The sequence below is a fragment of the Schistocerca serialis genome, chromosome 3 (assembly GCF_023864345.2).
Source record: "Schistocerca serialis cubense isolate TAMUIC-IGC-003099 chromosome 3, iqSchSeri2.2, whole genome shotgun sequence".
Classification (NCBI taxonomy): Eukaryota; Metazoa; Arthropoda; class Insecta; order Orthoptera; family Acrididae; genus Schistocerca; species Schistocerca serialis.
In genome coordinates this window covers 770417767-770445656 of record NC_064640.1, presented here as the reverse complement: position 1 = coordinate 770445656, position 27890 = coordinate 770417767, and the positions used below count along the sequence as shown (strand labels likewise).

At 43.7% G+C, this 27890-nt stretch overlaps 1 protein-coding gene across 2 annotated transcripts in view; it reads left to right on the top strand.

Annotated features, from left to right (window-relative positions):
* LOC126470613 (diacylglycerol kinase 1-like) overlaps positions 1-27890 on the top strand; it is a 366452-nt gene that overhangs the window by 106672 nt on the left and 231890 nt on the right. The gene's annotated exons all lie outside the window — the stretch shown is intronic.

Sequence of the window (27890 nt, the reverse complement as noted above, 5' to 3'; positions counted from 1 at the left end):
TAGATCATAACTTTTCGAAAATGAAGAAAGTAAACTTTTCACTCGTTTTAAGATTTGAACCAAGGACCTCTCGTTCAGCAGCTGCTCCCGCTAACCAGGGGACCACGGCGCTCCTGAGCTCAGTTACTCTTTAATGTTGCTTATCTTACGCATGGCTACTCAGTTTGTATATTTTGCTTATTTTTTTCATAGTTCCACACAACTTCTTTCTGTTTTCTCGATTGATTTGTGTTCAGTTTTTCAAGAGATATCCACTGTGCCAACTTATAACTAAACCTGAGGGGGGTGCGATGGGGAGGTTCCCTTGTCAGGCAATTAATTAGTCATAATTATGGTAGTGCACAGATGATGCGTTTAATGATATTTAGACTGAACTTCTACAAAATCTGCATACATTGACTAACCTTTAATACTTTGCTTGCACATTCCATAACATTTTCCACCTTCACTATCACTTCTTTCACCTTCTCGTCGTCAATAAGTTTTAAAAAGTTAACAGTAATTGGTTGCGGCTGTCCGCGAATGCATTTTCTGCTATCGCTTTTCGCGTGTAGACTTAGAGGTAACAAACACACATTACTTTTAGCTGGAATGAGGCTGTGTATAGTCACGCGACCACACTAAAGCGCATGTGGGTGGGTCAAGGCTCCGTTTTGTCGAGTAATAACACAGGCTGTGTTTTCTAACACCACAAACAACGAGATGCAGCACCTAGGCTTTTCGTAACAACAACAAAAACAAAATCTGATACCGCTTTTAGTGAAATAATGGAAAATTTATATTTATTATTAGCATTCAGAAACCAATAATACAAAGATAATTTAAGGGCCGATTTGAGTGGACAATTACATGACTCAGTAGTTGGGAAAGTAGGGGAGGGGGGGGGGAGGGGATAACCGCTCCATTTCATTACAGGGAAGACTAGGTGTAACGTGAAAGCATGGGTGGCTGATGTGATGTCGCCACGACCTTTTCATCAGATGGTGTCGTGGAGCTGCTTTGAGGCGACGCTGTTGGTGGCCTAGTTCCATGCTTCCTGACTAATCCATCTCTAGGAAGGAAGCTGACTGTCGGCCGACGCGATGTTACTATCCTCGCGCACGATGCCTATTATCTGTAGTGATCAGCTTGTAGAGGCGGTGTCATTTTTGTATTTGGAAGCTGAGGTCAGACGACGGTAACACAGTCGGATGCTTAAGGATTCAAGCATGGTACCAAAGAAAGACCGTCTGACATGAAATGGAAAATGCGTATGTTACAAAGTGACAGCAGCCATTGGAATAAATGCAGGGAGCCGGTTCTGAGAACTGTATCCACAATACTCTGACAAGCCTTCAGAGAGTAAATTCACAACGATTTGCACGAAACAGCATGAAAATCGATTATAATGATGCATTATTAATCCATCCAACTGACTGCTGGCACTGAGCTATCTTCATTCCTGTCTACTCTCCAAATTATCGTTCATTAATCAACTGCTTTGTCTCCCTGAGTCCGCATCGATTATTCACATTCCTCACTCACTGATCCCACAGCTGCCCTTACCCAGCAGTTTCGTTCGTTTCTCTCCACTCTGTCTTTCAGGGCATCGACTTTCCCGTGGTATTGTCTTTTTCACTGGCTGACTCAGTTTGCAATCTCACCCAATGAACGGTCAACACTGGGTAACCACACATGCTATGTTTTCGTGCAACGTCCCAAAAGTTTCCGACTGGTGGTGACTGGCGTGTATCTTGGGACCACCTGCACTTTCTCAACCTGTTTCCTGTAGCGACAGTTTCTACGATTACTGCTGGTTACATTAGCGGCTTACATGTCAGATTTTCTTGTGAAAAAGAATTCCTCTGATTTTTTACTGCATTCCTGACTGATCAAGAAGGCTGCAGTTGAATAACGAGCCAAATTGTTTGTAATGGGAATGTCTGTACGCCTTAGATAATGTGCCTCTGGCTCTAATGGTTCAGTGGCATCATGCTGCTTGTTAAATAGGACAACTTTTTCAGAGTGAAGCACACAGTTCAGTGGAACCATACCCATCCATCTTCTGTGGCGTTCGGGGAAGTATAACTACGCTAAGGTGTAATTCAAGTGGATCACTTTTGTCGCCCCAGCATATCTCACCCCTCTCCCCGTAAACAGCCACGTTATTATCATAGCAATCCGCTTAAAAGTAATTTCATCTAGATAATTTTTTTAATACTATATTAACTGTGAAAATCTTATCCTTAAACAAAAATTATTCAGTATGCATTGTGAGAACCAGCAAGACAGGCTTGAAATATGTTACAGTTTGTTAAATTAAACATAAAATACATATTAAGTGACTGGTCTAAAATTAACACATTGACTCTGATCTGTTGTTTTTCCTTTGCATGTGATGTTCTTTTTTATCACAAGGGTAACTGAAAACGTGGACACTTCCATATGGGAAACAGTTATGTTGCTGACTATTAAAATTGCACTGTTGTAAATGAAAGCAAATTTAATTTACTGTATGTATACAGTACAGTACAAAGAACACATAATTATATTTGTAGGTGATTTTGAGGTATGCAGAGTGCGAAACTCAGTACATAGAGCTGCCACTGTTGGCGTCAAGAATTTCTGTAAGCCAACTCACAAGTCAAAATATGCTTGGATGACAGACATGTGTATATCATGCTGCCTTAATTGTATGTCAGAGTTTAACACTTCCAGACACTGGTCACCACAACTCATGACCAAATGTCCCCAGTGGGTGCGAGGACGCTGGCTATGTCAACAGTCGAATAGCCTCCGTATCGAGATATGTTAGGGAAGTATGGGAAACATGCGGTCTTCCGTTATCTTGTTGAAAAATCTCTAAGACAGAGGATAGCCGCTGGCCTTAACATGTAAGGAATGTAGCGCCTACTGGACAAATTATTCTTGGGCTAAGCTGACGTGCTGCTGCTAAAGTGTACAGTGTTGTCGTTAGGCACACCACGGTCAGAGCGCTTCTCTTTGCTCCAGTGTCAAGGAAACCGCTGTAGAGGTCGCCGGGCCAAACGTCTAGTCTCGCAAAAGTCGTCGCACTGTCCTTGTGGATACTTACTTGCTGCAAACAAATCCATTTCCTTACTCAAGGTACGTGACGTGGTTGTGCTATGCTGCACAACCGAGCGAACAGTATGTCTGACCTCTCGGGCGCTGTTCGCCTGAGGGTATTGAATGTGGCCTTGATGAACTAACTTATTCAAAATTCGCATGACACTAATAGGATCAGGGTCAACGCTACCAGCATTATCGAGAAAAGGACGTTTCTCCTTCTTACACAAGGCATAACACGATCGCCTTACAAAGAAGCAACATTAATAAAGATCTATATGCGTAGCTGCGGGGTGGGGTCGGTCGTCTGCATCCACCTACCTCTATAGGATTCTTGCCGATGTCCCTTCACTCTGTGGTAGCAGATACGTGCTAGGCAGTGTAAAGCTGCGAAGATGAAACCACCACCTAATACCTACCACACAGAGGCCGCATAACTCTAGTTGAACGTCAGTTCCTGAAAGTTCAAGATCAAAAACTCGGGAGTTCGGGATCTTGTCTACTTACAGAAAAGCGTTTAAAATTACATTAATTCTGCTTTTTATTCACATTGAAGCACATGAAATCGCTGTCAAGTCCGTATTGAATATGGTACAACGTTATCATTCAAAGTTCACTGTCTGTATAACAAATATTCACTCGAAAAACAGCCAGAATTTTAATATGTGCGACCGGACTAGTTTTCATTTTATACCAGTTACAGACCAACAACTATTCGCGAGTTAAACATTTGGTTGTTTCAATGGGATTCTTCGTAAGAGGTGCTCGCCAAAATCTTCCGTACAGAGCACGGAACACGCCACGCGGTGTTGTTATTATAACCAGAAAGTTCACAAGTTCATATCTCTCAAACTGTTTCATTGAGAAACACCAAACTTTCATTAAAATGTTCATATCTCCAGTCGCTTCAGTCACGATATGTTCGAACCGAAATTAGCTCACTGTTTCCTCATCTTACAGAGTCTTTTTCAGGAGCGAGCTGACTTCGTGTTATCCGTAGACCGGCTAGCAAGCGACTCCTCTTGAGTACTTTCCTATATGCCCACTCCTCTTTTCATGCGAAAACAGCTTAATTCTGATTTATGAATGGTGCGTTCCATGTGGTTCCCAAGTCGTGCAGCGACCGTAAACCATAAAATTATCAAATATGCAGCTACCAGTTGCAAAATCATGTTTTATTTATTCACTTCTGCAGATCGATTTCAACTGATTAACAGCCATCATCGGTGCTTTATGTTAGACCTCTGCTTAAGACAGTATTACTACTGAGGGCACATATTGGTTGAAAGCACCGATGATGGATGTTAATCAGTTGAAATCGATCTGCAGAAGTGAATAAATAAAACATGATTTTGCGACTGGTTGCTGCATATTTGGTAACTTTAATTCTGATTGGCTGTTGATCTAAAAAAATGGCTATGGGCACTATGGGACTTAACTGCTGTGGTCATCCGTCCCCTAGAACGTAGAACTTCTTAAACCTAACTAACCTAAGGACATCACACACATCCATACCAGAGGCAGGATTCGAACCTGCGACCGTAGCGGTCGCGCGGTTCCGGACTGTAGCGCCTAGAACCGCTCGGTCACTCCAGCCGGCTGTTGATCTAAACCAGGGCTTCACAACATTACGTGCTCGCGGAACAAGCGGTGAACAGCAAGGCGCGAGCACGGAGCAGCGCGAGCACGCTACCCCCACTACCGGACCAGAGCGGAGAGTGGGGAGAGTCACGTGGGGCACACAACAGCTGCCGCCAGCCAATGTAAATCCGCGGCCACCTGCAGGGATATCACTCACGAATTATTACTGTGACAAATGAAACAAATAAAGGAGAATGTACACGTGCCACATAATTTTATTGACTTAATGTATGCCTCTACATTCGTATTAATTTGTGAACTGTTACACAATAAAAGGTGTCACTGAAGTGTGGGGTTCTCGGTTATCTTGTACTTTTTGCCCTTTACAATTGCGTCTATGTTCGGAGTAATTGTTCTTGTGCATTGTAGGCGCAGCGTGCAGTTTAAATTTCGATTAGACAATGCGTTTCTCAGGCGCGTCTTGTTACATTTCATTGCAGAGAACAGTTGTTCACAAACATACGTGGAACCGATCATTGATATTATTGTAGCCGCCAGTTTGTGCAAACGAGGAAATCTATCCTGAGGGAAGCCTCTGTAGAATTCCAAAATGTTTTTCTTGTTCTGAAATTTGTCTCTGTATTCTCTGTCAAAGGGCATGTGAATAACGTTCACAGTCTTTGTGAACATCTTGCATGGATGATAATTTAGGAAAATGAGCTACATTTCCTGTTTCCAGCTGACTCACCCAAAGTGTCAATTTCATTTTAAAAGCTCGTATTCCATCTATGAAATGAGTAATTGGCAGATCTTTACCTTGTAGTGAAATGTTCAAAGCATTCAGATGGCTAATTAAATTTGCTAAGAAAGCGAGATCACATTTCCATGAAGGCTCTTTCAATTCAGGAACACGCATATTATTTATTTCCATGAACATATTTATATCATCTAATAGGCAAAAAAATCGATTTAATAATTCGCCACGACTAAGCCAGCGGACCTAGCTGTAATAAGGCAGGCTATCATACTGGCTTTCTACATACTCAAGAAAGCTTTTAAATTGCCTGTGTTGTAGCCCATGCTTCCTTATATAATTGGTTGTACGGAAAACAACACTCATCACATTTTTTAGAGCGGTACTCTTTGCACATAAGTTTTCCTGGTGGATCAGCCAGTGAACGCCGTTGTTTCATTCGGCACGATCAGTTTTTGCATTTTCTCCTTCAACAGCGCTACGAAACCTGATTTTTTCCCTGTCATCGCTGGTGCACCGTCTGTAGACACTGAAACTAAAGAATTCCACGACAATCCTATATTTTCAACACTTTCTTCAACATTACTTAAAATATCACCTCCGGTTGCAGTGTTCTTCATGGCTACTACATCGAGGAGCTCCTCCCTCACCTGAAGATCTCTATTAACACCTCTAATAAATATGGTAAGCTGCGCTGTTCCTGTGATATCAGCACTTTCGTCCAGAGATAGAGAATACGCCATAAAATCTGTAAGGATATTTGCAAGCTGGCTCTGGACGTCGTCTGCCATGTCCTGTATGCGACGCATAATGGTCATGTTAGATAATGGCACAATCCGAAACTGTTCAACTTCAGATGGACACGAATGTACCGCGGCAACTACCAAACATTCTTTTATTAAATCGCCATCAGTGATGGAGAGCAGGGATTTTGCTAAAAGCAAAGCAATTTTGTAACTCACTCTGAGAGCTGCCTCAGTTGATTTTTCTTCGTCGTCCAGATCTTCTTCGGATAGCTTCCTTTTAAGTTTAATAACTTCCTGTGCACGATCTGGTCCATCACATTTTCCACTTCCGTAGTCTTTCGCGTGGTACGACATATAATGTCGCTGCAAATTAAATTTCCTAAAAGAATTCAGCGTTTTGTGACATACTAAACATTTTGCAACACCATCTTTTTCTGTAAACAGATACAATTCCTCCCAATGGGGGTTGAACTGCGAAAGCATGGTTGGGGTTATACAACGGCGACTTGACATGATTCTTAACCAGCGAAGTGACTGTTAGAGCTGATCGTAGTACTTTAAACGTTACACAGTCGGCGCGAATTCAATAGGCACGCCGCGGCCCTATCCAAACGTGCGCGCGCATTTCCCCTCCCTCCCTACTCAGCGACCTTGCACCTGCTCGCGAGCACGTGCCTGAGCAGACGCGAGTACTCGCGCTCAAAACCGGCCAGTTGTTATAAGCCCTGATCTAAACGATCAATTAGAACGTTCCTTCCAGATCATTCTCGCGGCAAATCTTGTCTTATCCGATCACTAATTTGATAGTAATCAATGTCAGCAAAATTTCTATCCCGTCGTACGCAAGTAACGTGGGAATTTGAGTCAAACGGGGAGCGAGCCGGGATAATCAAGGCGGTCGGGGCGACGCTGGCGTTAAGCGTGAAATCTGGGTTCGAGTCCCGGCCTGGTACAATTTTCACGTCTTGTTTTTGGATTTATTTCAACGCCCGAATGCGGCTGATGTCGATGGGGTTTCTATTAATTCGAGCAACTTTCAGATGTGATTTCCGGATGAGAAGCCTGTTTCAAAATATTTTTGTATACACAGAATATAGAAAACGTACTCCTATCAGCGTTGTGCGGTTGCGATAAAACGATAATCATTTTCATATACGAGCACGTCATACACTTCACAGTAGTTTTTTTTCACTTCGCCTTCATTCTGTTCCAGTTTAAATGGCTGGCGGTGCACGCGACACAGTTGCCACGTGCTTGCTGCCCGATCACTTTGCGCTCTAATTGAAGGCGATGTGCGCCGCTGCACTCCGATCTTCGGCGAACCGTGTCGCAATTCGACGGCTGCAGTATTCAGCTCACTGCCAGTGCCGCCTGATCACGTCGCTGCCCCATTTTCGCTTTCAGGCCGAGTGATCGATATAAACCCATTTACGCCATTCATGGACTACTCTCGAATAATTAATTCGTCTCACATCACGTGATGAAATTTGGATGGAGCTCGGAAATAGCTTCATCTAAGCCTTTCTGCCGTTGCCCCAAATAATCCTATTTGTGATTCCTCAGCCAGCTGTCAGCATTCGAACGTCTGTAGATAACAGCGTTAGTCTATTTTCAACTACTGAAACGGGCACACGAGTTCCATCTGTATTATTTAAACAGATCTACGCAGTGGCTACCTTGTCGCATTCAGCATGAATTTCAAGAAAAGTTAATACTCGATAGTCATTGTTCAGAACTATTTGACTACGTCGTTAATTAACGGCAGTGGCAACACAGAAAGGCGAGTACTGTTCGCAGGGTCAGGACATTGCGTAAAAGTATTTCGTTAACGTCACTGAAAATCATGGCTTCCACGCGCCTGTAGGTAGGGGGAAGTAAATAATGCAGTAACAATAATTACACAATGAAGTGTAAAACTAATAATCTGAAAATACGATCAGTTTTACTCAGTCTAAAAAATACAAAAATCATTTGTTTTACAGTTTCTCAGATATCTACATCTACATCTACATCCATACTCCGCAAGCCACCTGACGGTGTGCGGCGGAGGGTACCTTGAGTATACCTCTATCGGTTCTCCCTTCTATTCCATTCTCGTATTGTTCGTGGAAAGAAGGTTTGTCGGTATGCCTCTGTGTGGGCTCTAATCTCTCTGATTTTATCCTCATGGTCTCTTCGCGAGATATACGTAGGAGGGAGCAATATACTGCTTGACTCTTCGGTGAAGGTATGTTCTCGAAACTTTGACCAAAGCCCGTACCGAGCTACTGAGCGTCTCTCCTGCAGAGTCTTCCACTGGAGTTTATCTATCATCTCCGTAACGCTTTCGCGATTACTAAATGATCCTGTAACGAAGCGCGCTGCTCTCCGTTGGATCTTCTCTATATCTTCTATCAACCCTATCTGGTACGGATCCCACACTGCTGAGCAGTATTCAAGCAGTGGGCGAACAAGCGTACTGTAACCTACTTCCTTTGTTTTCGGATTGCATTTCCTTAGGATTCTTCCAATGAATCTCAGTCTGGCATCTGCTTTACCGACGATCAACATTATATGATCATTCCATTTTAAATCACTCCTAATGCGTACTCCCAGATAATTTATGGTATTAACTGCTTCCAGTTGCTGACCTGCTATTTTGTAGCTAAATGATAAAGGATCTATCTTTCTGTGTATTCGCAGCACATTACACTTGTCTACATTGAGATTCAATTGCCATTCCCTGCACCATGCGTCAATTCGCTGCAGATCCTCCTGCATTTCAGTACAATTTTCCATTGTTACAACCTCTCGATACACCACAGCATCATCCGCAAAAAGCCTCAGTGAACTTCCGATGTCATCCACAAGGTCATTTATGTATATTGTGAATAGCAACGGTCCTATGACACTCCCCTGCGGCACACCTGAAATCACTCTTACTTCGGAAGACTTCTCTCCATTGAGAATGACATGCTGCGTCCTGTTATCTAGGAACTCCTCAATCCAATCACACAATTGGTCTGATAGTCCATATGCTCTTACTTTGTTCATTAAACGACTGTGGAGAACTGTATCGAACGCCTTGCGGAAGTCAAGAAACACGGCATCTACCTGTGAACCCGTATCTATGGCCCTCTGAGTCTCGTGGACGAATAGCGCGAGCTGGGTTTCACATGACCGTCTTTTTCGAAACCCTATCGAAAAACATCGAATGATCCACTATAAAGTGATGTCTGCCGGAAAAGCTATTCGACCAAACGATAGACTGAAACTTCCCGACTGATTGAAAGTGTTTGCCGGACAGGGACTCGAACCCAGAACACTTGCGGGCAAATACCCTAATGACTTCTTTCAAACAAAGATAGCCGAATGTTATTTGTATATTTCCAATTTGTACGTATACCTTCAGGTATGCAAAGTGAAGACTAGCGTCCCGGTACGTCAGCTACTGCACTGCTGGTTGGCGTTCACAGTGCTACAGAGTGCAGTCACCACTACAGCGAAGCAACATAGCAATATATGCGACACTTGTCTAACTATTGCTGCTCACTATCCCTGAAACAAGATCCACAGCAAATAGTAGTTCATTTCAAATTCGTAATAGGGAAATATTCACAAAATATGATAGAAATGAAAAATAAATTTAAATAAACCCTTGTATTGCGAATGATTTAGTATATTTTAAAATCCTCCATATAAAATTATTAAATTTATATTCTACTTCGAAAGCTGGAGATAAGGAGAGAGCCTGCGCGTCAGTGTTAAAGTTTTGCCATTCTTTCAACACTGTCTCAGCGTAATGCGAGATATAAAACATGTGGCGCGCTATATAGGAAAAGATGAACAACGTATATCTCTTTGCTGCTATATCGTGACACGAAACCTCATACGGCATTCAGTCAAAAATATCCTAACCTATTAGTGGACATTAATAAGCGGTGCGCCCACCCTTCGCCTAAATGACAGGTTCAACGTCCCCTGTTAGTCCTGCTTGGTACGGGCCCCGAGTACTTTAGTAATATTCGAGGATAACTGTACGAGTGATTAGAAAACACTGTCCCTTTTAGACTGATGGATTTTCCTTGGTATTCTACTAATAACTCGAGTCTCACACCTGCTTAACCTACTACTGAGCTTATGAGATCGTTACATTTTTTATCTCTACAAAGTCTTACACCCGTGATCTGACCGATTCATACTGTGACCCGTTCAAACTGCAATCACAGTATACTATATTTTCTCGTATTGTGAGGTGCACAATTTTACATTTTTAAACATTTAAAGCTAATTTCCAACTATTTGAGCCCCTCTGAAGTCTTATCAGGGTCCGATTGAATATAATGAGGTCGACACCTGGCAGATAATTAAACACATTTACATCGACTTTCGGGCTCGGAATATTTTCATCTATTACATCAAGAGTCTCTGCATGATGTGAATACTGGAGTGTGTTGTGCAGTCAGTGCAACAGGAATTATTGGAGTGTTATTTTTCACCAAAACTATAAATCATTATATATATATTCCAACAACATTACCGGACCGCGTTCGTTTGCTAGTCTCTGTGGCTATTGCGTACGCTAAGGAACTAGTTTTCTGTAGCCTGGAGATAAGGGGCAGGTCTTTCCCTAACCCCCTAAATAGGTAATGATCTGGCTGTACGAAGGCGGGTCAAGATAAGTGATTTCCCTATGATTACCAGCGTGTTCCAACACACATTGCACACAAGTTTGTAAAATCCTCGCTGAGCCGGCCGGTGTGAACGTGCGGTTCTAGGCGCTACAGTCTGGAACCGCGTGACCGCTACGGTCGCAGGTTACAATCCTGCCTCGGGCATGGATGTGTGTGATGTCTTTAGGTTAGTTAGGTTTAAGTAGTTCTAAGTTCTAGGGGACTGATGACCACAGATGTTAAGTCCCATAGTGCTCAGAGCCTTTTGAACCATTTGAATCCTCGCTGAAATAAGCACCTTACGGAAGCCCTATTATCAGGAGGGGTAAATGGTCAACGGAAATGCCTATATTCTGCTCCTGCTTCTGGTTGGCTCGAAGTTGTAAATAATATTTTATTTATCGTACGATCACAGGGAAATATAGACAACTGTTTACGACTCATATCTACGTTTCTACACAGATACACACAATTTCAAGTTCTTAAAGGGTTCATAGCTCTTAAGTTCAGGCTAGAAACCCAGTTACAAACTTTTGCAGACAAATTATGAAGGTCGGCTATTGTCCCCCTGAGTGCTCTGAGTGAACATTCAAATGTTATTTAGTGTGCTCTTCTCTGCTCTTCACCGCAGTCACATTCTGGGGATGACTTCAATTCCCATTGGTTCAGTAACGCTCCACATCTGTCCCAGTCAGTTCTGATCCGATTCAGTCTGCACCATTGTCGCATGGAAAAACATGCTGATCCCTCCCAGCGAGTTTTGATTAGTTGGTGATACTTGACGGAAGATTGCTCCTGCCATTGATTGTTCCAGAATTCTTGTACGTTGAAGTTACTGTCCAGCAGACTGATCACTGTGCGGCACGATGGTTTTCTAGACCTCCGTCGCTGGAGTTCTGATAATGAAATCTAGGAATTAATTGGTAATTATGAGTTGCTTTTTAGTCTTCTCCAGACTTTCAGCAATGACTGTGATTTTGTTATGGATGGTGGTGCAGTATTACCAGTAAGGGAAACTCTCCATAGCAACCACTCATATTTAGTGGTAAAATAGCACAGTGGACAGTTCATCTACATCTACATCTACATGACTACTCTGCAATTCACATTTAAGTGCTTGGCAGAGGGTTCGTCGAACCACAATCATACTATCTCTCTACCATTCCACTCCCGAACAGCGCGCGGGAAAAACGAACACCTAAACCTTTCTGTTCGAGCTCTGATTTCTCTTATTTTATTTTGCTGATCATTCCTACCTATATAGGTTGGGCTCAACAATATATTTTCGCATTCGGAAGAGACAGTTGGTGACTGAAATTTCGTAAATAGATCTCGCCGCGACGAAAAACGTCTTTGCTGTAATGACTTCCATCCCAATTCGCGTATCATATCTGCCACACTCTCTCCCCTACTACGTGATAATACAAAACGAGCTGCCCTTTTTTGCACCCTTTCGGTGTCCTCCGTCAATCCCGCCTGGTAAAGATCCCACACCGCGCAGCAATATTCGAACAGAGGACGAACGAGTGTAGTGTAAGCTGTATCTTTAGTGGACTTGTTGCATCTTCTAAGTGTCCTGCCAATGAAACGCAACCTTTGGCTCGCCTTCCCCACCATATTATCTATGTGGGCTTTCCAACTGAAGTTGTTCGTAATTTTAACACCCAGGTACTTAGTTGAATTGACAGCCTTGAGAATTGTACTATTTATCGAGTAATCGAATTCCAACGGATTTCTTTTGGAACTCATGTGGATCACCTCACACTTTTCGTTATTTAGCGTCAACTGCCACCTGCCACACCATACAGCAATCTTTCCTAAATCGCTTTGCAACTGATACTGGTCTTCGGATGACCTTACTAGACGGTAAATTACAGCATCATCTGCGAACAACCTAAGAGAACTGCTCAGATTGTCACCCAGCTCATTTATATAGATCAGGAACAGCAGAGGTCCCAGGACGCTTCCCTGAGGAACACCTGATATCACTTCAGTTTTACTTGATGATTTGCCGTCTATTACTACGAACTGCGACCTTCCTGACAGGAAATCACGAATCCAGTTGCACAACTGAGACGATACCCCATAGGCCCGCAGCTTGATTAGAAGTCGCTTGTGAGGAACGGTGTCAAAAGCTTTCCGGAAATCTAGAAATACGGAATCAACTTGAGATCCCCTGTCGATAGCGGCCGTTACTTCGTGCGAATAAAGAGGTAGCTGCGTTGCACAAGAAAACTGAACACAGATCAAACATGGAAACAGGAAGAAGGTGTAATAAAATGTGAAAAAAGAAGCAAAATGGAACCAGTGGACGGGTGCAACACTGAGCGCACTGGAAGAACCATGACTTCGTGTTTGTTCAAATGTGTGTGAAATCTTATGAGACTTAACTGCTAGGGTCATCAGTCCCTAAGCTTACACACTACTCTTAACCTAAATTATCCTAAGGACAAACACACACACCCATGCCCGAGGGAGGACTCGAACCTCCACCGGGACCAGCCGCACAGTCCATGACTACAGCGCCTTAGACCGCTCGGCTAGTCACGCGCGGCTGACATCGTGTTTGTGTGCTTGGGGCGTTAGACTGCAAAGGAGTAGATAGGTGTACAAACATCTCTCGCGCCCCTTTTTTTCATAAAATTATGAATATTCCGTCAGGCCATTGACGTGTTTGTCCTCCTTTATAGTCTTGCAGATTGCCATACTATACAATGGCTATAAAATATGAGTCATGTGGTAAGAATATATTACCGTCGCAAGCAAATGTGATAAACAGTGAGAGCAGGCGGAATGCTGCATAGTCTTCTCATAGAAATGAAAACAACGAATAAAAAGATGTGAACTATCTTACAACAAAGGAATTCAAGAGTTAAAACTTCCAAAACAGAACGCAAGATTCATAACATGTGGTACTTGAGTAGAATAAATTGGAGGTACGTACCGGTAAGTCTGGAGGTCCCATCTTTACACCTCGCTGTTGCAAACGGACGTTACATCATCACACAGACATAGATTTGAATACGGGGAACTGACACGTCAATCACCGGACGGATAATTACCAATTTTGTGAAGAAACAAATATAAAAAGAAACAGACACGCGGGAGGTTCGAACACGTATTTTCCCGTCCGGAATCCAACACCGTGACCACGTCACTACTACGCGATGGCTACTCAGAATCGATCTATGTTGCACATCGTGAGCTTGGACCGTTCACTGTTTTATTTTCCATCTTTTTTCACAGTTCAGTACACCTTCTTCCAGTTTTCGTGCTTGGTATGTGTTCAGTTTTTGACGGGCTGTCCACTCTGCCATCTTACCACAGAATTTGAGGGGGGTGTGATTCCCTTGTAAGTACGGGTAACCAGTCCGTGTTTCTGGGACGAATACACCCTGTGATGAGGAGAATTGCTTGACTGAGCTGTGTGTCAATTATTTTAGTGCGAGCATTGTTTAGTCAGGTCAAACAGCAGTATTCTGAGACTGAGTATGAAATAGCTAGAGCTGATGATCTGAGGACTGTTGCAGTGGCATCCCAGGTGCTTTCTGTTAACCTCTGAAGTAGTTTGTTCTGAGTTTTGATTTTCACTACTCATTTTCGGGTATCTATTGTGTATATCAAAGAACTGTAAATAATAAATAATGTCATGAAGAGTTGTGGGAGTCGGCAGGCACCCCACCTGGAACGAACAAGTGGGGTACCCTCAGTGGCGGAGTAGGTATTTTCGTAGTGTATTTACGAGGGTAATCCCAAAAGTAAGGTCTCCTATTTTTTTCATAAGTACAGAACTCTGTGTGGCAGTTGGTCACACTGTTATGAAGAGTGCTTCACGCGCTGTGTGTAAACATGCGCACGCCGCGCTGAGGCGCTGTCTTGGCTTGGCAGCCGTTGAGAATGGAGCTCCCGTTGTAGTTCGGCGAATGCCTGGAGAATGTTACCTTCCATCATTTGTAGCGTGATCATTGAGGTACAGAGTAGGTGGGACGACGGCATGGGAGTGATTTTCGAGGTTAGTATGTAGTTCCTTTACTGTGCTTGAGAAGACACTAAATGCAGAAGAATATAGACTTTTTTACAGCGTTGTGTAATGCGTACAGCAGGGGAACAGGCTGGGGACAATGAGTGTATGGAAATTACAATTTACCCTGTGATGAAGCAGCATCTACACTGAAGAGCCAAAGAAACTGGTATAGGCATGCGTATTCAAATACAGAGGTATGTAAGCTGGCAGATTATGGCGCTGCGATCGGCAACGCCTATGTAAGACACCAAGTGTCTGGCACAGTTGTTAGATCGGTTGCTGCTGCTACAATGACAGGTTATCAAGATTTAAGTGAGTTTGAACGTGGTATTATAGTCGGCGCACGAGCGATGGGACGCAGCATCTCCGAGGAGTGATGAAGTGGGGACTTTCCCGTACGACCATTTCACAAGTGTACCGTGAATGTCAGGAATCCGGTAAAACATCAGATATCCGACATCGCTGCGGCCGGAAAAGGATACTCCAAGAACTACACGACCCGAAGCTTCACGCCTCACCTGGGGACTTCAACAGCGACATTGGACTGTTGATAACTGGAAACATGTTACCGGTCGGACGAGTCTCGTTTCAAATTGTATCGAGCGGATGAGCTTGTACGGGTATAGAGACAACCTCATGAATCCATGGACCCTGCATGTCAGCAGGGGACTGTTCAAGCTTGTGGAGCTCTGTAATGGTGTGGGTCGTATGCAGTTGGAGTGATGCAGGACCTCTGACACGTCTAGATACGATTCTGATGGGTGACACGTACGTAAGCATGCTTTCTGATCACCTGTATCCATTCATGTCCATTGTGCATTCCGATGGACTTGGACGATTCCAACAGGAAAATGTGACACCTCACACGTCCAGAATTGCTACAAAGTTGCTTCGGGAACACTCTTGTGAGTTTAAAAACTTCCGCTGGCCACCAAACTTCCCAGGCATGAACATTATTGAGCATATCTGGGATGACTTGCAACGTGCTGCTCAGAAGACATCTCTGTCTCCTCGTACACTTACGGATTTATGGACAGCCCTACAGTGTTCATGGCGTCATTTCCCTCCAGCACTACTTCAGACATTAGTCGAGTCCATGCCACGTCGTGTTGCGGCACTTCTGCGTGCTCGCTGGGGCCCTACAGGATATTAGGCAGGTGTATCAGTTTCTTTGGCTCTTCAGTGTATAAGGCAATGGTCTGTGGACAACAAAATTCCTGAAACGGACAAGCCTGTCAACGGAACACCTTTGGTATCAGTTACAACGACAAATTCGGTCCAGACACCAGCGTGCAACATCTCTACCTTCTTTGGTTTCGGCTGTTGAGGAACATACATCTGCTATTGCTCCTCTGACATTCAGACGCCTTATTGAAGACCTCTCCAGTAGAGTTCAATCCGTCATGAAGGTGAAGGGTGGACACGTCATACATTAATTTCCACTAATAGGTTTCCATCGAAAATGAGTGCTTTGTTTTGTGAGACTTTAGTCCAAAGGGTATGCGAATGCAATATTTCAACTCCTGAAATAGTGTAAACAGCTACAACAATGGACAGTATTATACAATAACTGATTGTTAGCGTTCTCCAGTGAGCATTTTCGTTTTTCCGTCAGTTAAGTTAGACGTTTCTCTTAGGGGTCTGCAAAATAATTTTGTCGATAGAAGTAATAATTGAAATTTTGGAAGCATATGAGAGAACAGGTTCGATTAAGGAAACTCGCTAAATACTCTGTGTCAAGTATCTAGATAGAGGACTACAAGCAAAGAGAGCAATACAGAGTCTGTATAAAAACGGGCTCACCTACGGATCTGTGCAAAATGTAATACGACAAAGAATTCCTTCAGTTCCCAGAGCAGAAGTTACTGCAGGCATTCGCCGAAGAATTATTCAAAGCTCAAAGAAGTCTACACGTAAACAGGCCCATTAGGCGCATGTGAATAGGAGGAGTTGATAACGGATACTGAAAAGTCTTAATTTGAAGCAATTTTGCAGCAATTACGGCACAATGGCAATCAGAAAATTGTAGATTACCGCACGTGGCTTTTGAATAATATCGAGGATGGTTTGTTAGACACTTTCCATTACATCATACGTAATGAGGCATGGTTTCATCTTTGCGGTCATGTGAATTCACGCGAGAACCCTAACACTGTGTGTCAGCATCCACTCCATGATGAAAAAGTCTGCGTTTGGTGCGGTGTAAGAGGATGGTCCGTCAGTGGACCGATATTTTTTGACACTATACTCAACACGGTCGCATATGTGGAAATTTCAGACACATTTTGTGCTCAACTCACTGAATATGAAAGACAATACAGCTTCTTCCATCGAGATGGGGCAACATGCCACACTTCGATGGTATCCCTGAAATAAATCCGTGATGACTTCAAAGAGAAACGAACTGTCAGCAAACATTTATGGCCAACAATTTCGCCGGATCTAACATCATGTGATTTTTCCTGTGGGGACTTTTGAAGATCAAGATCTATGAAACAAATCCACACACAGTACAGGATCTGAAAGACAAAATCAGTCGTATCCGAACTTAACGCCTAGTACATCTGAACGTGCTCAGACGTGCACACCTGTGTATTAATGTTGCAGGGGGTAATATTCACAATCTTCTATAAATGTATTCTTACTGCAATTTTCATTGTAAATAAATGGTATGTCCTATTCAGCTCTTCGTTTCCATAATTTCAATGCATTTCCTTTATATTCACTCTGTCTACTTTTATCTGTGCCGCACTGTATTTTGACACTGCTGCTTTTTTTGACATTGCTGTTTTGTTGTCTGAAGAATATCAATGTGAGTTGTTAGCGACGAGTTATAGGTGGTGTATGAATCATTAGCGGTAAACATATTCGAGTCTAATGGTGGGATCTCGGAACCTTTATGAAAGTGGTTGAATTGCTACAGAGCTTTTACTGATTGGCTTTGGAACAGCGGAAGTTTAACCCTGCCCTCGGTCAAAGCGAGGCTGGCGACCCTTACTTAGATTGATTTTAGATGTGCAACAGGGCAGAGAATTGGCTCGGGTCCGCCAATAAACGTTTCTGATTAAATCTACGGAGCAGGGCGTCACGTAATCTGTCTCGCTTGCCGCACACCGCCGGGACTGCATGCATTCTGGTCGCCACCTCCACTTTGATTTCGCACGACGCCATGGAAGCTCCGGGGGATCTACGAAATGTACATTTCAATATGAGGATTATACTGCAATCTTTATTTCTGAGAACTGTCAACTGACGAAAATACTTGCAGTTACCTTACGTAGGACAAAGTGAGAACACACGCCGGCTATGCGTCTATTTCCTACCGTCAAAAATGCTGCGTATGTACTAACAAGTGAGCACGTGCCGAGCGTTACTTGTGTGTCGCATGTGATAGGGATGGTAGCCATAGTTATGCAGGATACACGTAATCGTACTTTAGCTAACACTATGTTGGCGGACCACTTGTCTGGAGCTTGTACTAGGCATGGCTTCAACACCGTCTCAGATATTGGTGTACGCACAGTCCGCCGCCTCCATGCACGTTCGTCTGTCTGAGAGGACTCATGATCATCACATAAACGCCCAAAACGAACTTGGAATATTGTGAGATGTGGTTGGTGTCTGTGAGGGTACTTGTTTCGGGATAGCCGTACTGCCTCTCGACCGTTTCCATCTGCTTGGACGTACATAATCACGATCTTGGCTTGTTCCCGACATACCGGACCATTCTGCTGCTTACAGTACGCTACATCAATCACATAGCCTGCGACACACAAGGAACACACTGCAAGTGGTGAGAGGAACTGTCATTCGTCATCGCAGTCTACCGTGGCAGCACACGTTCAAAGGACCTTTTTTCTTCCATTTCCAGTCGGGAATCCATCTCAATAGTTTGTCAGTTTTATTAATGTTCCTCCTGTCAAAAATATGTGTATTGTATTTTCAGGAGTTACGATCTTTTTAAATTCTCATGTTCTTATACTTAAATTTTATGCCAATTTATATATTTATTCGTATAATTGATTCTTATGTTTATTCTTCATGAAGATTTGACGCATTAAGTTGCAGGATACAGATCGTAGAAACATCCGAAATACAGAAATTTCGAATACCACCAGCATCGCGTAAAGGCACGTTTGCCACAGTGACATTTCTTCGCACGAATATCACTCGGGAAAGAAATGTCGTTAAAATTGTTTAAGATTTCACGCGTTGGCAATAATTTCGCGCAAACCACGCGTGACGGCATACTTTTCCGAAAACTGGATCTTGCAACTGAAAAATGGTTCTCTCTGCTTCGTGATGACTGGGTGTTGTGTGCTGTCCTTAGGTTAGTTAGGTTTAAGTAGTTGTAAGTTCTAGGGGACTGATGACCATAGATGTTAAGTCCCATAGTGCTCAGAGCCATTTTTTTGAAAAATGGTTCAAATGGCTCTGAGCACTATGTGACTTAACATCTGAGGTCATCAGACCCCTAGAACTGAGAACTACTTATACCTAACTAACCTGAGGACATCACACACATCCATGACCAAGGCAGGATTCGAACCTACGACCGTAGCGACCTCTAGCAACTGATTATACATCAAGATACACTACAGGAATTTTACCGAAAACTATTTCAAATAAAGAATGAAGTTGCACTAGCCTAATTTAATGGCCCTTATGTAAACAAACTGTTCACTTGGTCGCATGCTTTTTTTTAAATTTAGGCTACAATTAATGGACAGTAACTGTCATGATAAGGGCAGTTAATGGTCGATAATTGTTATGTTAATTACTCTAATTTTTATAGGCGAAATGTCCAACTAGTGAGAGATTATTTGGCTTCATGTGTACCCAGGTGTTCAGTGCTTTTAGCTTAAAATGACAACTGCCATTTTTCATGATGGCAATTTATGATAAAAAAAAGATGCCCCAATGTGCTGGTATTAGTATTAGTATTACCCCACCAGCGTCCCCACCCCTCCTTAGTGTCCTCCTAGCATCCTAAGACTATCATTCATAACCTGTAAGTCGTTAGAGCAACAGCAGTAGCAAGTTCAGGTGATGTTGCAGATTTCTAGCATATCAAAGCATCGAGCGATAAAGGCCTAGTTTCTATGAAATTTCGGCACCCATGCTATTTTCTGCAACATATGACGATATTTATGGGTTCGAGGCTGATGTTACTGCCTTCGTAAGAAGACGCATATTTCACTGCTATTTTACTGCTTTTCTCCATTTTTAAGAAGACACGTGTAAATATAAGTTTCGTTGCTATTTTCCCCCACGTTTTAGGAAGATATAAGTAAATACTGATTTCGTGATTAATGTCTCCGGTTTCTTACACCGAGAAGCATACATATCAGTGTCGCTGCTAGTTTATCTATTTTTAGTAACAAGTGAAATACGTGGTTTTAATGTGTTATAGCTATCACGTTACACAGTTTTTATTTAACACAAAATAGGCATCAGACCTACGTTGCACTTAAACGAACTTATCTTCAGCACTTTTTTGTGTACAAAGTAACTATCAGGTCCCCTAACACTATATGATTGCAGCAGACTTGTAAAGAAAAGAAAGTAAAATAAAATAAAATAAAAAAAGGTTGAAATGCTTGTACAGAGAATTGTATATGCACTCGAAAAGCTTGCAGTAGGCCGGGAGACCACACCTGTGCGTGATAGACGTGCCTGATAGACGTGACTTCTAGTTCAGGGGCGCTAAGTACCAGAATAGTATGCGAATAATTTCCACGTCTATGTTTAAACAAATACCACAATGAGTATTGCCTCCCAAGCGCACCGACAGGCTACTGTCGTCATGTTCTCGTTAAAAATTCTGCCGCACGTGTAAATATCATGGAGCCTCAGGCAAAGCTCACGTCTGTAATAAGAGAGAGCTAAAAAAACCTCCCCTCCATCGCTGGAAGCAGGTGCAGGCCAGCACCTGCGACAGCAGGCTCCTGTACTCTTTATGCAGCCCCCCTTCCTCTCCGTCCACCACCATCCACCCACAGACAGGCGTCTACAGGCTGGCTGCACAATTGAGCGGGAACGTTTCTTTAAATCAATAGCAGAAAGTATTATGAAACAAGATCATATCGGGCTTATCCAGACACTTACAAGCGGTCATTAATACGAGATCAGTATACCGGTAAAATCCCAAGCTGCACTGAAAAAGAGAAAAAAAAAAAAAATCGTGGTAAGCAAGTCTGAGACGTGTGCGCTGAAGTTGCGATGTACTGTAACTATATATATATATATATATATATATATATATATATATATATATATATATATATATTCCCCAGTCGCCTCCGTTCCACTTGCCCTGCGTACTCGAACGGATCCCATACGCGAATTTTCATCCCTCCTAGTAGCTTACAGTCTGACCTGCTTTTCCGTTGATGCTTACTGCAACCGTGGTTTCCACTATTTCTGTTTGATTAATGTTCTGTCTGATGGTTCTGATGGCTCTGAGCACTATGGGACTTAACATCTGAGGTTATCAGTCCCCTAGAACCTAGAACTATTTAAACCTAACTAACCTAAGGACATCACACACATCCATGCCCGAGGCAGGATTCGAACCTGCGACCGTAGCGGTCGCGCGGTTCCAGACTGAAGCGCCTAGAACCGCTCGGCCACACCGGCCGGCAATATTCTGCCTCTCGTCAACTGTACTTCCTACGCTCATCTCCGTCGTCGTACCTGCTGTCACATGTATCGTTTCTTTTCTGATCAATTGATCATCATTATTAAAGCCACACCTTTCCTGCTGAAGGTCTTCACACAGTGCTCAGCTGTTTGCTGAAAATTCACCACTTTGCTCCCTGTACACTAGTGATACATTGATATATTTCCCAAATGGTTCAAATGGCTCTGAGCACTATGGGACTTAACGTCTATGGTCATCAGTCCCCTAGAACTTAGAACTACTTAAACCTAACTAACCTAAGGACAGCACACAACACCCAGCCATCACGAGGCAGAGAAAATCCCTGACCCCGCCGGGAATCGAACCCGGGAACCCGGGCGTGGGAAGCAAGAACGCTACCGCACGACCACGAGATGCGGGCGATATATTTCCCACAGAAGTGTCACTATCCATTGGTAATCAGAATAGACAAACACAAGTTTGTGCTGCAAAGTAAGTGACTAACATTGAATCTGCTTTCGAAGTGTGGTCCACCAGTCGTGCGCGGCGCTTATGTCCTCTGCCGATAGGGGCCGCTGTTGTTGCGTTGTCGTCCTGGAGGGAGGTCGACCAGCATGCGAATGGCTGATCTCTTCTCACAGCCTTCTCTTCTCTGTCGTTCCCGACTGTCGTGCCGTCACTGACTTTTTACCATAACACTACGTAGCCTTTGCTACTGCAGTATCATTGATATGGAGTAGTTGTGTTTCCTCATCTGTTACATCTGAGTAGCATAATGATGATACAGTATGTAACGTGTGAAGGAAATGCGAAAATCTTCCGTAGTAGTGTATAGAAATCAGGAAACTAACGCACTGCACTGCAGGAGCCGAATAAAAAGAGATGTGATTACCACTGGATCGTGACACTTCTGTGAGAAATATGTCATTGTATCATTAGTGTAGAGGGTCGTGAAGAGTTTTCCGCAAACAGTTTAGCATTTTGTGGACATCTAGAGCAGGAAAGGTGTTGCTTTGATGATGATGATGATGATGATGATCAACTGATCAGCAGAGGAACACCACATGTTAAAGTGAGATAGGACGACTGAAATGAGCGTAGGAAAGTACAAGTGACGAGGGAACAAACTATTAAGCATACAGAAATAGTGAAAATCATGACTTTAGTAGGCAGCAACGGAAAAGCAGTTCACACAACACTATACTAGGAGGAATACAAATTCGTGTCTGGAGACCGTTCGAATACGTAGGCTGGTGGGATGGAGGGGTCTTGAAAAAAACGGAGCGCTTACAGCGCATCGTAGATCCCACGCACACGTCTCAGACTTGCCTGCCACTATTTTTTTTTCTTTGTCAATACGACGTGCGATTTTACCAATAGACGTATGTCGTATTAATGTCCGGTAGTAATTCCTTCCACAGTTCGTTTAAAGAAACATTCCTGCTGGCTTCTGCAGCTGGCTTCTAGGCGGCCGTCTGTGGGTGGTGGACGCGGGAGGGTGAAGGGGAGCTGCTTAAAGAGTATGGCTCTGAGCACTATGGGACTTAACATCTGAGGTCATCAGTCCCCTAGAACGTAGAACTACTTAAACCTAACTAACCTAAGGACATCACACACATCCATGCCCGAGGCAGGATTCGAACCTGCGACCGTAGCAGTCGCGCGGTTCCGGACTGCGCGCCTAGAACCGCTACACCACCGCGGCCGCTTAAAGAGTACAGAGACCCACTGTCGCAGGTGCTGGCCTGCCTTGCGTCCAGTGATGTGAGCTGGTTTTGGAACTCTCTCTCACTACAAAGGTAAACGCTGTCTGAGGCACCGAGATATTCAGACATACGGCAGAAGCGTTAAGGAGCACATCACGATAGTACCCTTTCGGTGTGCTTGGGAGACACTGCACTGTGTGGTGTTTGTTTAAACATAGAACTAGCAGTTATTCGCATTCTATCCCTGTGGTTTGCGTCCCTAAAATGCAAAGTATCGTGTGAGCTGAAAGTGACGTCATCAACGTCATAGCATGTGAACACGTATATGTGTGCTCGCCTTGCCTACTGCAGGCTTCGGAAGTGCGTATACATTTCTCTGTAGAAGCGCTTCGATGTTTTTTTTCTCCTTTTTTTTACAGATCATCTATAATCATATAGTGTTAAAGGACCTGAAAATCACGCAGGACTCAAAAAAGTGCGGGAGATAAGTTCGTTTAAGCGGAAAGTAGGCCTGGTGCGTATTTTGTTGTTAAATAATAATTATTTAACGTTGAACAGTCGTGTAATTTGTTAGACTACCGCAATGTTTTTACGTCTGTCTTCTTAAAAAATTGGTAAATTTATAGGTATTTGCGAAATACTGGCGGAAATCGATAAAATTTGCATAGGAAAATTTGAAATTTGTGGTAAGCTCCTATGGGACCAGACTGCTGAGGTCATCCTTCCCTAGGCTTACACACTACTTAATCTAACTTAAACTAACTTACGCTAAGGACAAGACACACACCCATGCCCGAGGGAGGACACTAACCTCCGACGGGGGGAGCCGCGCAAACCGTGGCAAGGCGCCCAAGACCACCCGGCTACCGCGCGCGGCCAAAATTTGCCTAAAGACTGTCAATAGTGTCATATGTTGGGGTCAGTTAAACATCTATGACTTTTACGTTTGTTTCCAGAAGATTCGTAAAATAGCAGTGAGACCCATAGTTATGTGTGCTGTCTTAAAAAATCGGTAGAATTAGTCACGGAACCAGTATTTACGTGTATCTTTCTAAAAAGTAGGGGGGGGGGGGCATTAACAGCAACGAAGCCCATGCTTATGTGTATCTTCTCAAAAAGTGTGCGGAGGTCAATCAATTTGCAATGAAATGTGCATTTTCTTAAAAAATTGGCAAAAATTAGGCCCAAAACAGTAAATAGCGCCACATGTTGCAGGACATGGCGTATGGTGCCGAACATTCGCTAAAACTAGATCAATACTGCTGGGTGCTACGCTACGCTGTGCTGGAAATTTACTGCTGTAGCTGTTGCTGTAGCTCCAACGAGGTCCAGAGTAGAAATGACGGCCTCGGTCTGACTCTAAGGAGCCGTGCTGGCGACAGTGGGGGCGTCATCATTTTTTGGGGGTCATAAATCACTAGCAATAAATACGACTGTTGTCACGTTACGCTAAAACCACTGAACACGTGAGAAACATTAAGCCATCTTGACTATGAATTAGGATAATTATCACGACAGTACTTGACCATTAATTCCCATTGTCATTACAGTTATTGACCTTAATTATGGCCTAACCAAACAAAACATGCGCCCAAGTGAAAAGTTTGTTTACATAAGGACCATTAAATTAAGCTAGTTCAAGTGGCTTGTTTGTTTACTTAAGGAGGACAATGGGACCTTTGTCTCAGAATTGGATTTCATATACTACTGGTAGTACGGACTAAAACAAGAAAAACTGTTGAGTAAACATGGGCTCTAAAACAGTTTCAGTAAGAAGTTTGAACACGTGTTCATCTTCGATACGATGACTCACATCTCTTCTACTGCAAGCACTTTACTTTCTGTAGTTATGGATGTAGTAGTATTAAGCAAACAAACATGCGCTTTAAAATGCATGCCTTAATAGCTACGGGCAATTGTTCACTAGAAAAGACGTGTTTCGCAGTATCTAAGATGAATAAGTGCTCATAGCTCTTAAACTATAGATCCCATATTTATTAGATGTGTTTTTCTGTTTTTGATCCACACTACCACTTCTGAAAGCTGACTACACAACAATCTTTGCAGGTACATATATACAACTGTCGGAGATATCAGAACGATTTTCACTTGTAACTTTCTACTCGATCGTTTCCAGACTAGGATCCCTTACCTCAAATTGATATATTTACCATTCTCCACCATCCATGAGAGTTTTCAGTATCATCACGCAATCACCCTGTACATATGATCCATTAAGTTATCGTAAGATGAAGCAGAAAGTTTTAAAAAGTGTTTTCATGCTAAGTTCATTTCACTACATCTAATTATATCACTTAATGTAAGAAACAGGATATTTTGTCCGACTTCATTACAAAATATGAAGCGTAGTGTATTACGTAAACAAATAGCATGAAGATTGGTTCAAATGGCTCTGAGCACTATGGGACTTAACATCTGTGGTCATCAGTCCCCTAGAACTTAGAACTACTTAAACCTAACTAACCTAAGGACATCACACACATCCATGCCCGAGGCAGGATTCGAACCTGCGACCGTAGTAGTCGCGCGGTTCCGGACTGAGCGCCTGAACCGCTAGACCACCGCGGCCGGCAGCATGAAGATAAACGAATAATAAATCAAGGGGCAAGTTCCTTAAATTTTGAAATTCCCTTTTACAAAGACGGAGGAAATGTGAAATTCTCGCCACATCAGCAGTGAAGTGTTTCACAGTTTCTAGCTTAAAAAAACCTACCACGAAAACGACTAAACTAAAAGATCTCGACGTGGATTTGCGTCGATTTTTCGTAAAATTTTGGCTAGAAATCCTATTTTTCAAGATTATCTCCGTCCAATGTGATGGTCTTACAGAACCTTACTTGGGGGGCCTGTGAACCCGCACGGTATCTGTCTACTGGTAGACGTCGGAGCCAACGTCTTGCTGCATCAGTAAACTCCCCATGACCCACACACTTCTTCCTGCGCAGTACATCCTTCATTGGGCCAGACAGATGGAAGTCGGGAGGTGCGAGATTCGTGCTGTAGGGTGGATGAGGAAGAACAGTTCCATGACGTTTTGTGAGCTCCTCTCTGGTGCGTAGACTTGTGTGAGGCTTTGCGTTGTCATGGAGAAGGACAAGTTTGTTTGCATTTTTGTGGCGACGAACAAGCTGAAATCGTTTTTCTAATCTCCCAAGGCTAGAGCAACACACTTCTGAGTTCATCGTTGCCACACGAGGGAGGACCTCAAACAGAATAACCGCTTCAGAGTACCAGGAGACCATTGCCGTGACTTTCCCGGCCGAGGGTGCGGGAGAGGTGGTGTAGCACCACTGCACGGATGGCCAGTTTTGTTACCGATTCAAAGAGATGAACTCATATTTCATTGACTGAGTCGATGTTCCACAAAAAATTGTCACGGTCAGCCTTATAACTCGCAAGCAACACCGCACAGATGGTCTTTCGGTGCTGTTTATTGTCTTCCGTTAAGCTGCAGGAAAGCCATCGGGCACCTTTGAGTACCCCAACTGGTGACTGAGTGTGTCAGCACGACCGACAGACACGGCTAGTTGTGCGGCGAGGTGTTTGATTGTGATCACCTCGAATGAGATTGTCAGCACATTCCCACATTGCAAGAGTCACAGCTGTGTATCGGCCGGCACACAGGAGATCGGACTGGTCTATGCGGTCTTGTTGCGGTGATGACAGACGGTGCGCCCAACGACTTGCCGTGCTGCTATTCACTGTCATGCCTACGTAGACATTCCGTAACGTCTGTGAATATATACGATGATCTGGTATTCCGGCAAAAGAAACTAAATTACGGCTCTGCTTGGAGCGCTTAGCCCCACCACCTATTGGAACTTCATTGTAGGGGCGCAAGCGAGAATATTCGATGATGTTCCACAACAAATTCTTCATTTGTTTCTACCGATATTGGCCGTGAAAAATAGGTGTGGTATTGCTTACTCAACGTCCTCTTAGTTCACCACTGAAGGTGGCGATAGACTCGCATACAACTGCTGAAAGCGCGGTACTGGTAAAGCACAGCCTTGAGAACAGCTGGCGCACACCGAGAATCCAGACAGAGGCAGAGGAAACATGTGCTGCTCGGACAAAATGACAGAGGCCTGCCCCACTTGACTGCCTTGTGCCACTGTTTGGACCTTATGAGGTGCCTCATTGCAATGCTTGTTTCACAAACGCCAGTTCCCCTCTGCTCTGCCTCTGCTGTTCGGTGTATCCCGGGACTGAGGGTGTGTGCCCACTCTCTGCCTCTTTATGTAAGCAAACCTCATCCCCTCGACACTACGTACCACTGCGCGTAAGCTGCTTCCGATGTGCTGTGTACTATAGTGCATCGGCTCCCATTGTAAACGCTCCAGGAAATGCGACAGTAAATTTCACGCAACTCTCGAACTCGCTCTTGTAAAAAGCATGAAACAGAGTCTACGTGTTGCAGCCAGAGATCATGTCCTTACATTGTTCCTGTTGTATCCACGGACCCAATCAACCAACCAACTCGCGCACGCGCGCCCTGACCGTGACATCGCTGGCCACAGTTCCTGTCGCGGCCGTCGGCGTCTCAGGGCGTTACCGCCGACGGAAGAGGTCGCGCCATGGCTGAGCTCGGGTCCGCAGCGCCCTCTGCCTTTTGCATATAAGGAGGAGCGCTGGCCCCGAGACGGACAGTCTATTGTCGATTGTCTATTGCTAGCCTTTCGTGGAGTTTATAGCGG